Source organism: Ursus arctos, unplaced genomic scaffold (genome assembly GCF_023065955.2).
Source record: "Ursus arctos isolate Adak ecotype North America unplaced genomic scaffold, UrsArc2.0 scaffold_30, whole genome shotgun sequence".
NCBI classification, from domain to species: Eukaryota; Metazoa; Chordata; class Mammalia; order Carnivora; family Ursidae; genus Ursus; species Ursus arctos.
The window spans coordinates 4,123,242-4,136,177 of record NW_026622986.1 but is presented as its reverse complement, the minus strand read 5'-3'; the positions used below and the strand labels follow the sequence as shown (position 1 = coordinate 4,136,177).

The 12,936-nt window shown below is 40.0% G+C and overlaps 1 protein-coding gene across 3 annotated transcripts in view; it reads left to right on the top strand.

Moving 5' to 3' along the window:
• Positions 1–12,936, top strand: part of CCNY (cyclin Y) — a 221,398-nt gene that overhangs the window by 114,240 nt on the left and 94,222 nt on the right. Inside the window, exons 1-2 of one of the 3 annotated variants that reach the window (XM_026483419.4) lie at positions 10,266–10,394; positions 10,922–11,009. The exons of 1 other annotated variant lie outside the window; for it this stretch is intronic. The gene's annotated coding sequence lies outside the window, so the exon portion shown is untranslated. Of the gene's footprint in view, positions 1–10,265; positions 10,395–10,921; positions 11,010–12,936 lie in introns of those variants that run through there. One more of the 3 variants, XM_057304701.1, reaches the window with a different exon arrangement.

The window sequence follows — 12,936 nt, the reverse complement described above, 5'->3', positions numbered from 1 at the left end:
ATTAACCATGAAGGACAGGCAGTCTGGCAGTAGAGGCTGCATAAGATGTAGTGAAATTTCTATAAAGACAGTGATGTAGTCATTGCCATTTATGTTTATAACTACTTAGAAATAATGGGAAATGTCTTATTTATCAGTGTAATTGGGGAATGACATGAAGTACATACATGTGACTTTTCCTAAGAATCGAAGCTTACTACTTTGCATGCTTGAAACTTTTAATTTTACCTATACTTGATGGAAATCTTTCTGATATGATGTAGTCAAAGTAAGTCCTTGGGAGAGCACTTGAGTTTCTGGCCTCAGTTTGTCCATCTGTTAAGTGAGTTGGACCCAGTGACCTCTAAGGTCCATTCTGATTTTGGAAGTAAGCACGTATGGCACGTATGATGGGCTTCTCGTTTTCTAACGCAGAGTCTTTTATACAAGATTCAACTTCTCCTTAATGATTCATTAGTCATTTAATTGTGCTGAAATATAGAGTGTCCATTGACCTTGATTGAGATGTATGAAAATATTTGCTCTGACCTTCAACTGGCCTGAATAGTTATGCTTCTAAAAACGTTGTTTTGAAAAAATTACATTTGTTTCTGTTTATAGTAATAATAAATGCTCACCATAGAATTTGAAAGTTGAATACAAATACAAAGAGGAAAACAAAATCATTCTGAATTTGTGAATCCTTCAGAATAGCACTTTTAACATTTTGTTTATTTCTTTCTGGTTTATTTTTTCTAATTTATTTCTTTACATCGTTGAAGTTACATTGTATTTATGGAATTTTCCTTTTTTTTTCCTTCACTTCATACCTTCTTATATGCATTTTGAAATCACATTAAAATGTTTTACTCCTTTAGAACCCAGCAGACTTGGTTCAAACCCCAGTTTCCCCATCATTATGGTTGGTGACTGCATATTTCACCTCTGTAAACCTCAGTTTCCATTTGTAAAATGGGGATAGAAATACCTACTTTTACATATTTAGGGTTGCTTTAACTAGCTGCATTAGAAATTTACTAACTTCTACAGTATGCAAAACATATCAACACACACCCTATCTGTGTTGTTTTAATTGTGTGCAAAGGAAAGTCAAATGGTAGGGAATGAGGGCGAAAATGTTCTCATGTGAGCAAAGTGCATGAATTATTTTTAAAGTTTATATTTGGGTTATGTAATAGCTTTCCAAACACTTTCAAGTGTTTAAAGTTTTTTGAGATAATTAGCATTACAGGGTAAAAAACTCTTGAATAAATGATTTATCCCTATATTTCTTCCATAAGTGGATAAAAAGGATGGAATAGTATTGCCTTTTTTTTTTAAACGTTTTCAGAAAGCTTAACACAGTTATTTTCCGTTTCTTGTGGTTTTTCTTATAAGAACTAATCTTGCTTTCTGCTTAGAACAGAGTGGCTGTGGAAGGATGTTATTGGGAGACAGGGGGATAGAGCATGGGACTATTTCTAAAGCTTCTGGGATGGTTTCTGCTTGCCTTTGCCTGTACACCTCTTGGAAATTAATTTACCATAGACAGTCTTCTTTTCCTGAGGAATGACATCTGTACTTCCTGTATCCAGATGGTTCCCAGTATTCAGCATTGGCCTTTTTCCTTAGCTCTAGACCAGTGGTCAGTGGACTCTTCCTAGAAAGTCCCACATGATCTCTGGCTCAGCTGCTCAACTCTGCCACAGTACTGCAGAAGTCACCATGACAAGATGTAAATGAACAGGCCTGGCTGAGTTCCAGTAAAACTTTACCTACAAAAACAACCTGGGGCAGGATTTGGTTAACCCTGCCCTGGACCCTTACTTCCTATGCCTCCTCCAGATGATTCTTTCCTAGATGTCCTTGAATAAACTTTGAGGTTTCTGACTGCAGCTATACCGGTGTTCTAGACCCCTGTTTATGGCATCTAGTTTTTGAACAGTTGTACCTTGGAACATCTCCAGTAATGGCAACCATCTATAGCAAGAAAAAAAAAAAAGACCTCAAGAAAAAAAGCACTTCCAACTTCTAGAAATACAGAGACCCTGGGTAGCAGAAATGGTGAAGCTTGAAGCAGATTCCAAAGTAGAATGACCCATAATTGAGCACACCAGGACACTCCAGTCCCTTGTTATTTTGCCTTCTGATAAACATTGCATACATTTGTTAATAACTCTTGTTAATTAAGCTATTAGAGAGATTGTCTAAGTTATAAGTTAGATAAGCTGAAATATGACTAGATTTTCACAAGCATCACAATTATTTTTACATACCATTTGATTTGTCTTGTGTTCCCATGAAGTTGTTTAAGGATGGCTGCTCTTATTTCTGTTACATAGCCATGAGATTGAGTCATTGAGAAATGGTGTGATTTTTCTCCAGCTGAGTGTATTATGATTGCCAATCCAGAATTCATTCTATATTGTTAAAGCAGCACCTCCCTGACGAGACCCCCTTTACTGGAAATATGGAGGTGGAGTCTCTTAGGGAGCTAGAATGAATGAATGGTATGCATATAGATTATTTACTTGAGACCAGGCCTGTAATAGAAAATCAAAGATGATAAATGTTTATGACAGAAGGGAAATTCTCCTCTGTTTTACCCCCTTGTCTTTATTAAAGAAAGGGGTATGTTAAGATTATACTGACTTAAATTGCTTGAAATATAAAATTTTTGAAAATGTCAGTTTCATAGAAGTTGTCCTCACACTAAAGGAACGTAGAATCTAGTAGTAGAAGTTTAATATAGAAACTTAATTCTGATTTCCAAGTGCTACAATTATAAAATAGCCTGAGCAAAAATATACTCCATAAAATCTCATTCTTTGGAAGATGGGCTTGTGTTCTTCTAGGCCCTCTCTTCACATGATGTTTCGCTGTAGGGCATGTTGTGTCTGAGGGTGAGGTGGGGGGGTGGGGGTGGGGGAGATTCTGCAGCACTGACAGGTGTTTTGGCCTCTTCCTTCTGAATACAGCCTGTTTTACCATGTTGCAGAATGGAGCCATTGTAAGTGGAGAACAAGTTGGCTTTTAAACTATTGTTAGCAAAGAAGCAGAAACAGTCTTTTTTGAAATTACTTTCACTCTGACAGCAACATTGACAGGAAGAATAAGAGCTTTTCCAGATGTTACGCGCTTGTGGCCTTAGAAGAAAGTGACACAGGGTTTCTTTTTCTGTGTATCTGCATTGTGTACACTTGTTTTCTTGATTTTAGTGCTCCACTAGTGCGGCTTTAGCTCAGAAATTAGATGTTTAAATGGAAAAAAGCAGTGGGTTATTAGCATAAACCTGATAAGAGTTAATACTGGTGTACCTCATTTTAAAGTGTAGATGCCTCTAATACAGTTAATTCAGTTAATGAAGCTTTTTACCTTTGATTCCTTGTAAGAGAAAAAGAAAATATGTTTCTCTGGAAAGTAAACTTGGGAGTAGGGTATAAGATGATCATAGATGATCATACTTAAAAAAATACCCAACCTTATAAAAGAATATATATATGAAAGGAAAAGTTTTCATTTGTAGTTTTAGATAAAAAATACATAAAATGGTGAAATAGTTATAAAGGAATGAGATTTTGAGTAATAGTTTAAAAGTCTGAGTAAAGCCGTAGTGAAAGTGTACCTGGGCATAACACGTGGGATAGAAATGTCAGCTTACATGGTTCGCAGAGAGTGTTGATACGCTCCTTATGTGTAGGGTCATGAGCTAGGCTTGGGTCTTTGCAGAGCTTGAAGTCAGGGCTTGTTGCCCGTCAGGGCTTATGGTGGTGGTAAGTCAGCAAAGTGGCTCATATGGTCACTGGATGGCAGAGGCTAAATATCAAATGAGCTGTTATTTTAAGTACTGATAAAATGTAGAAAAAGAAGCATTGTCTGAGATCTCTGAGTAAAGGCACTAGATCACAGTTGGGTTTAAGCAGAAGAGAACTCAGGTGGGCATACAGAAGAGAGAAAAGAAAGCTTTCCGGGGTAGAAGGCATTGTGCGAACAAACTGAGGTGAAAATTAGTCTAGGACAGGGCGGACTATGCTGCTTGAAGCCATGACCATCATTGACATCTAGGCTTCGGCTGCTTTTGCTCTGCAGTGCAGAGTGGAGTAGTTGCTGTGGAGATTGTATGGCCCGCGAAGTCTTAAATATTTACAATCTAGACCTTTATGGAAGAAGTTTGCTGACCACTTGGGGGTGGTTCATGAACAAGAACATCAGTGTGGTAGAAGTGGAAGATGTAGATATATACACAGTAGAAATAAGTAAGTGACAAATTATTAGTAACCTTGAATTAGAACTTTGGATTTGAAGCAGTGTGAGTCATTAAAGGGATATAAAATTAATTCAGTTTATTAGCCATTGATTATGCATCAGGCTCATAGTATATGGGGAGAGATATAGCTTTATAATTAAAAGATTTTGAAATAACATGACCAGAGACATCTGTAAATTGCTTGGATAAGAGGTTCTTTGGTGGGAGTTAGGAAGGTCTACTTACAGGACTTGACATTTGAACATAGTTTCATTCATTCATTCATTCATTCATTCATTCATTTGAGAGACAGTGTGTGCAGGGCAGGGGAGGTGCTAAAGGAGAGGGGAGAGGGAGTCTTAATCAGGCTCCACACAGGGCTTGATCCCATGACTCTGACATCATCACCTGAGCCAAAATCAAGAGTCGGACACTCAACTGACTGAGCTACCCAGGTGCCCCTTGAACATAGTTTTTAAAGACAGATAGGAGTTTGCCTGTAGCACAAGGACTTTCTAGCTAAGGGAAAACCAGTTGAAGTACAGAGGTGTGAAACAATGTGATGCTTTTGGGAACAGAAGACATTGTCATGTTTGGAACGTATGGGATATGAGTAATGAACCTGGGAGGGGCCACAGGGAGGAATGTCAGCCCCACTGATGATTGGCGGTGGGAAACTAGGAGAACTGTGGGATGGGGCCATGATCTAGTTTTGTGTTACTTTTCTCCATTTCATATGTCTTTTGTTTCACAATTTTTTACAGATTAAGTTAGATTTGTATTTTTAAAAGATAATCCTAATAAAGCAGTGTGGAGAATGGATTTGGGGATGCAGGAGACAAAAGGTAGAGAGGTGAGTTAGGAGTATCTTGCAGTAGTCCAAGTGATAGATGATGAGGACTTAAGGTGGTGGAAGTAATGCTGCAGATAAGAGAGGACCTTCTAAATATAGTTAAATAGGAGAGTTGACTGGATTTGGATATGTGAGGGATAAGGAAATGGAAGAAATCTGGGAAATGTTTAGCTTTGTGCTTTGGACAAGAAGGTGACCAGCAGTGCCATTTAACTCAGTTTGTGGTCTTGGAATAAAGAGTACATTTTGGTGCTGTGTGAGTTCATGCCTGTGGGATAGTGAATGCAGCTGCCCATGGGTGGTTGGTAGTATAGGTCTGGAAATCAGAGAAGTACGCCTTAAAGGATAAAATTGGGCAGGTATTATAAATAAGTATTTGCAGTTGTAGGAGGAACTAACTACCCAATGAGAGCATTTAGAGCAAGAAATCCAACCCTGGTCGAGCAGGGAGGGATGTCAGATTCCAGGAGACAAGCTGCTCCACCTCCACTCCTGGTTCCCGCTCTCCACCCACTGCAGACATTGCTTAAATGATCCCCACTCATTCCCACTGAGCCTGTGGGAGCCTCAAGAACATTGTGAAGGCACTGCATGAGGAATTGACATGAGTTGGGGCAAAACATGGATCTTCTATGACATTGCAAAATATGGGGGTCAGAGGAAGAAAATTGCATGGAGATACTGAGCTTACAAGCAGGAGTTAAATCCACATCCCGATCAGAGAAGATGGAGTACAGTTAGAGCTGAAATTTGTTGGCGGATTTGGGAACTAGGAAGTCATTGATGACTCTGGTGAGAACAGTTCATTTGAGAGGAGACAGAAGCCATGTTTTGACGCTACGTGGAGCAGGGAGGAGGAGGTGACAGACTACTCTTCATAGATGCTTGCTTAGGAAAGGAGGTAGTCAGGGTGGAAACGAGAGGGAAAAAAAGATGGAGTGTGCAGGGGAGATAGTTTATCTCTTAAATAACTTTTCCCTGTGTAGTAAACCTGCTAATACATGTTCTTCAGTGTTTTATTCGTAAGCAATTTCAAACTTAAAGTTGGACTAGAAGGATTAACTTCACCTATAGTCACCAGTTGGTAACATTTTGCCACATTTGCTTTATTTATTCTTGTTCTTCATCATACTGTCCCTCCCCCCCAACCATTTGAGAATCAGTCGTGGACAGTAGATGCTTTTACTTCTAAATATTTCATGTTTTAGGGTTGTATTTAGCACCCTTTACTCTCATAAGAAAAGGTCTTTGGGAAGCTCTGTTAAAAAATAATCAGGAAGTCCCTTTGACCTCCCCAAATATTTTGTGGTTATTTGTGTCACAGGAGAAAATTTGGGACTTGGACTATCCTGTAGACTTCTAAAATGTGAATCGTTTTTTTTTAGATATCAGTCTTTGTTGATTGGTAGCTGACCAGCAGAAAATATGGAGGGAAATGATGGCTGTTTGAACCTTTTCAAATAAATTTGGCTATAATCGTGTAGTCTGATAAGGAAATAACAGGCAAGAAAGAAATGATATGCTTCTAACCAATGTTTGATTCCACAGTGCAATGCTCTGTTATTTATTAATTGCCTGAGAAATAAGATAACAAATCAGTGAGGTTTGAAAGTTCTCTTCAAAATACTTAACATGTCAAATAAATCCCTAAAGTGTATGTCTGATTTAGGCACTGGACAGATACGCGCAGTGGAAAAATGTGGAGTTCCCCCCCTAAATACAGAACATTTTAGTTAATTGAAATTGTACCTGATTGTCCTAAGTTAACTGACCTTCAGGACACAGTTTGTGCAAGAAGTTATTTCTGTCATTTCCCTGCTTTTAGTAAAGCCGTGGTAGTGTACAATTGCCATGTGTAGTGTATATTTTGAACATAAAACTCATGAACAGGAATTATAATATTATCACATCAACTCGTCTCTGATGAATGGCTTCTCTTCTTTGCCAGGGTCTTTGTTGGTGGAAAACAGTGGTCCATTTGTGTCCAACCTCCTTGGCACCAGCTTGCTGGACCCAGGAGAGACTGAGACTGACTGTGTTCTACTGGTAAAAATGTGATAAACCACAGAGGTATTTTTATTTATATGTAAAAGCAGGTGATAGGAGACATCACTCAGGTCTTTGAGATACTAATGTTTATCATCATCATCTCAGTCACTTAGGGATTTTTAGCTACACCATTCTGTTTCCTAAGAAAAATATGGCAAGATTGAAAATAAATAAAACCTGAATTTCTAAGGTTTCAAGAGCTTTGAGGTGTTATTTAGTAGCTGTGTCATTTCAGTATCTTGAATGATTTATAAGTAATAACCCAAGTATAGCGTTTTTGCTATGTAATGCCAGAAGTAATGAGCATGTGTGACACTTTGGGGAGTTTCTGGGCTTCATGTGATTTCTGTTCACTGGTTTGCTCAATCTGTTTTACAAAGGTTGGCTATTTGTGCTTGGTCTGTAATTTGATTAGAAGATGTGGCTGTTGTCACTGATAGTTTGATAAGGAAATAATAGGCAAGAAACAAATGATATGCTTTTAACCAAAATGTGTAGGATTATCGCAGGATTTCCTTTGATAAAGGTGTCTGTGTGTGGCACTTGGCTGCTCATGGTGTACCTACTTGCTCATGTTCTGCTCTCAGAACCGCTTGTTCTAAGCCTCTGCTCCTTTGCTCAGCTCGCCTTCAGCCCATTGCCCCCTTCTAGCTGGTAAAGGAAAGCAAGCACCTTTGCCACCAGGGGACGCCAGTGAACTGCGTGAGTTGGAATGCATCCTTCATCATTTACTAGCTGTGTGGCTTGGGCAAGCTCTTTAATTTCTCCATGTTTGTTTCCTTATTGGTAAAATGAGGATAATAATATTATTAAATGATTTGTACGAAATAATAAATAAGTTAATATACATAAAGTTCTTAGAACAGTGCCTCACTCATAACCACTATATCTTAGGTATTATGGTAATATTTATATAAAGTGACATTATTATTATGTTATTCTTATGTAAGATGACATTTGAGCAGAGACCTGAGAGCTGTGAGGGAACGAGCCATGCGGCTATCTGGGAGAGAAGCCTTCTGCGCATAGTGGGTATGTGCCTGGTGGGTTTGAGGAGCAGTAAGGTGGCCATGTGATGAGAGCAGATGGAGCAAGGGGACCCTTGAGAGCTGTGGTTGGAGAAGCAGCAAGGGCACAGCATGTCCCACCTTGGGGCCGTGGGGACTACTTTCTCAGTGGTACTCTGAAGTGGGTACCATTTCTGGTTTTGAGTAGACATGCTTCAAATTAGGGTTTGACAGGATTCCTCTGGCTTCTGTGGAGGAGTCAAGGGCAGAAGCATGAGACCAGGGGAGAGGATGAGCCGCAGCAGCCTGAGGAGTAAGGAGTGGTTGCACCCTGCGTATAGCTGACAGGAGTTGTTATGTACTGGATGTGTGCGTGTGGACAACAGCGGGGAGTGGAACATGAGTCCAGGCATGAGTCTCCTGAGGAGTGGAGCTGCTGTCTGGTGAGCTGGGAAAGACTGGAAGGGGGATAGGTTTTGAACGTGTTGATTTTGATTGCTGTAGTAGGTTGTCAAGGACGTTATAGAATGGTCAGTGTGGGAGTGCAGGGGAGAGGTCAGTGCAGGGGACATGTGGAAGTCATTGCATGTTGAAGCTATTTAGAGTCTTGTGGCTGAGGTCACCAAGCAGCCTTAGTGTAGGTGGAGAGGGAAAGGCCTGAGGTGTGAGCACGAAGTCCTGAGTCCTGGGGAGGGGAGATAAAGAAGACGCGAGGGAGAATGAAAAGGAGCTGACAGTGTGGTGGTAGAAGCTGGGAGAGAGGGGTGGTGTGGTCAGCCTTAGGAAGGAGCATAGCATGTGTCTTCATAGGAATGAGGTAGAGGTGTTTGAGGGACAGAGGCAGGTGGTTGGGCAGAATGGAAGTGGGAGTGGGTGCAGTGCTTCTCCTGGCTCTCTCTTCTCGGCTGGATGGGCAGCAAGTTAAGAGTAAGAGGGATGGTGGGGGTTTGAGGAACTTTGTGAATAGAGAGAGGCTGCTTAGCAACACCAAAGGCCCACTGGAGGATTGTCAAGAATTGAAAAGTGGGACCAGGCACATGACCCTGCATGTTTCTCCAGCTGGGTACAGCTGCTGGGACAGATATGGAGGTGGTGAAGAGTTGGATTTAGCCCAATCTATGGTTTACCAAGAGAGTTCTATAGAGGGATGGAAGAGTGTGGTGACAAGCAAGTATACCAAGGAGCCACTATATTGATGACTCATTAACTCTGAGTTGGATAAAGAGGTGAGGTCATAAAAAGGATGAGGTAGCAAAAAGTTAATAGAATCAGCGTGTATGGTCTTGATGGGTTGAAGAATTGATTGGAATTGGGGTTGGGATACCAGAGGGAGAGAGCTGGGATGATAGGAGATGATGGTTGGAGGGGATTGCTTGGCTTTGAGGTCAGGGAGTGTTGGTGTTGGACCAACAGACCACAGGATGTGTGACTGTGGGGACAGGGGGCTAGGGTAGGGTGAGGATGTGGTCATAGCAGACAGGAGGTCATGAGCAGTGGCAGGATCACTTACCTTGATTTTTAGCATGGGAAAGATAGTGATGAAGAGCAGGGCCTGGAGGGAAAAGGAGTCATGGTATGAACGTGGCAGTGATAGGGTTTGAGAGAAAACTAGCAGACCGTGTAGAGAAGAGGTGTGTTCAGAGCAGTGGGGTGCAGGGAACACTTGAGTGTGGACGATACAGAGTATGATGCTGAGGACGACTGTAAGTTTCAGAAGGAAGGGTTTTGGGAGTTCGAGGATGTCCTTAGAGGTTGCGTAGAGAATTGGGATGTTAAGGGAAACCCCGAGAGTTGTAGGTTTCTTGAGTTGACCAGGATAAAGAGGGATAAAGGGATTATTCTGTGAAAGATTTCTGTGGTGTATTAGGAAGGATATGTTGTCAGGATTACATAGTTCTAGAGCTGTGTCTTCATATTATGAATGTTGGGGATGAGGCACTCAAGAGGGGTAGTGATAATACTGGTAGGTTTTTTTTTTTTTACATTTTGTAAATAAGTATTTTTAATAAGATATGGTAGATTTTTAAAAAACTTTTTTAAATTTTATTTTAAAATTTTCTCTCTGTCCTCTGTTTTGGGGAACGACACTATTAAATGCAAGGGGTCATATTTTTTGTCTAAAGCAGACCGTGTTGCTAAAGGAAGCCTAGTATGATAGAGCAGTGGGCTGGGAGCCAGGGGATCTGTGATCTAGTCACCGCTTATCTGGGACCTTGGAGAGATTACTTCCTGTGGGACTCTATTCCCTTGCTCAAAAAAGGTGAGTTGAGGGGTAGGGGAATTCTACTATAAAATCTTTTGTTTGTTTGTTTATTAGAGAGGGAGGGGATGGAGAGAGAATCTTAAAAGCAGGCTCTATGCCCAGCACAGAGCCCAATGCGGGGCTCCATCTTACAACCCCGAGATCATGACCTTAGCTGAAATCAAGAGTCAGACACTTAACTGACTGAGCCAGACAGGTGCCCCTACTATAAAATCTTTTGGTTTTAGTATTGAGCCCTTCTATTCATTTATTAAATTTAATAAAAATGCTTCCTGCAATTATAACCTCCAATTTCTTTTTTTTTAAGGTTTATTCACTGTTTATACACCAAATAAATTTTATATGTAACACAAATTAGTATTTTTTTTAAAGAGTTTATGCAGAAAAAACTTGTATTTCCCAGCATAGGAGGTAGTATCGATAAGGATAAGGACTTAAAGAAGATCATGGTGTGAATGTATTAGCATGTGTGTTTTATAAATTGTGAAATAATCTTCTTCCTCTATTTCTCCTTCCCTATACAGAAATGAATTTGAAGTGAGAGAGAAAAGAAGAAACAGGATTTGTTCCATTACAGATCGATCAGCTGCTTGGGTGTAGTTGTTTTGCTTGGTAGGCTCAGAGCTGGCTTTATTCTTAGCTTTTTGTGTGTGTACTTGGTAAATTGGAAATGTTACCAAGTGCCTCAGACTCAGAATGAGTTGGTAATTTTCCATTTCTTCTTAAAATAACTGGAAAATCTGTGATTAACACAGAATCTTTTGATATCAGAGTGTAGCCAGGCTAAAGGCTGTAACAGAGTAATTTTCCAAGCAAGTTTTTTTTGATTTAGTTCTTCCTTTTTTGGCACTTTGTGAGGAATAATTCTCTATGACACTCAACTTGAGATGGTTAGATTTGAGAAGAGAATATAGGTTGAGAATGAATATAGGCACACTAAGGAGCTTTCTGAGGCCAGTCCCTCCTAGTTCTTGGGTCAGCCTGGGCTTGCTTGACCTGTTACCTGGGGGCAAGCTTGGAGTTCTTGTCTTTTACCCCCAAGAACAGTGCAGCTCCATGTGAGATTGCTGACTGCCTGGTTAGTTACTGACTCCCCCTGGGGAAAGGCCTGGGCAGGCACACCTTCTCCTTCTCACTGTCATCCCAAGCCAGCCTCAGAATTGCCCCGTCATAGAACACTTGCGTGCATTTCACGGCGACTGGAATGTAAGCAGCATTGGGACTAGCAGTGCCAATCTCATTCATAATTTTATTTCAACTTGGTATTATAGTGCAGTATTTAATAAGACACTGTCTTCCAGTAGTTCAGATAGTAATGTATGTCAGGATCCGGCCAATACTTTGTTTATTAGCTTAATAAATTTCTCTGTGTGCCTACATGAATTAATGAACATGGGGGCAGTGAACTTGTAGAACTTGTCCTGTTGAGCATCGGAGAAACGATGGTAAATAGTGATTATACATATCGGATATGTAACTCTTTGAAATGATGTTGAAAACATCCTCCTATAACAGTTTGTACTTCATTCTCCATTTGGGGCGCAGAGTGATTATTCATTTATCCTGTTATTTTTGTTCACCTCTGACTATACCTTTAGGCTAAATGCTGCAGAAATGAGAAAGGAAATATGAATTTCTTCCCTTTTAATTCAGACATCAAAGTAGCTCTTTAGTTCATACCAGATCAGTAATAATATTGGTCTGCCTTAAACCAGGCATAACCCTGCTTATCTTAGATTGAAACAATATTCCTATTCAGAGGTGAATAAATTTTAACTTTTACTTGTTTAATTTTTATTTTTTTTATTTTTTTTATTTTTTTATTTTTTATTTTTTAAAGATTTTATTTATTTATTCGACAGGATAGAGACAGCCAGCGAGAGAGGGAACACAAGCAGGGGGAGTGGGAGAGGAAGAAGCAGGCTCATAGTGGAGGAGCCTGATGTGGGGCTCGATCCCATAACACCGGGATCACGCCCTGAGCCGAAGGCAGACGCTTAACCGCTGTGCCACCCAGGCGCCCCTACTTGTTTAATTTTTAATGTTTGTCTTCCCATTTCATGGTGTGAAGTTCTTACTGACCCTTTCCTTTTCTATCTAAGCGACTGCTGACATTTCTATTTTAGAATTAATTTCTTTGTTCTTTGACTTTGGAAATTTATTGGTAAAATTCAAAAACTGTGTGGCATTGAAATACTTAAAAAGGAAGGTTTGTTAATATCATCCTCTCCATTTTGAATGTGCACTATGCCCATTAGAGAAAAATCAGAAAATACAGAAGAGTTAAAAGAAAGAGTTCCTATAGCTTGCCTTATACAGAGAGAACTGTGAATATTTACGTGCAATTTCTTCTAGTATTTTAAAAAGCTGGATATGTTTAAAATAAAACCACTACCACCAAAACAACTAAACCATCCCCCGCCCCACCCGCCAACCTGTATGACCTATAAGTGTGATGATACTGCATATACAGTAGGGTAAAACCCAGGAGTGGAATTAATGACTTAAAGTTACAGATGCCATCTACAAAATTACTATT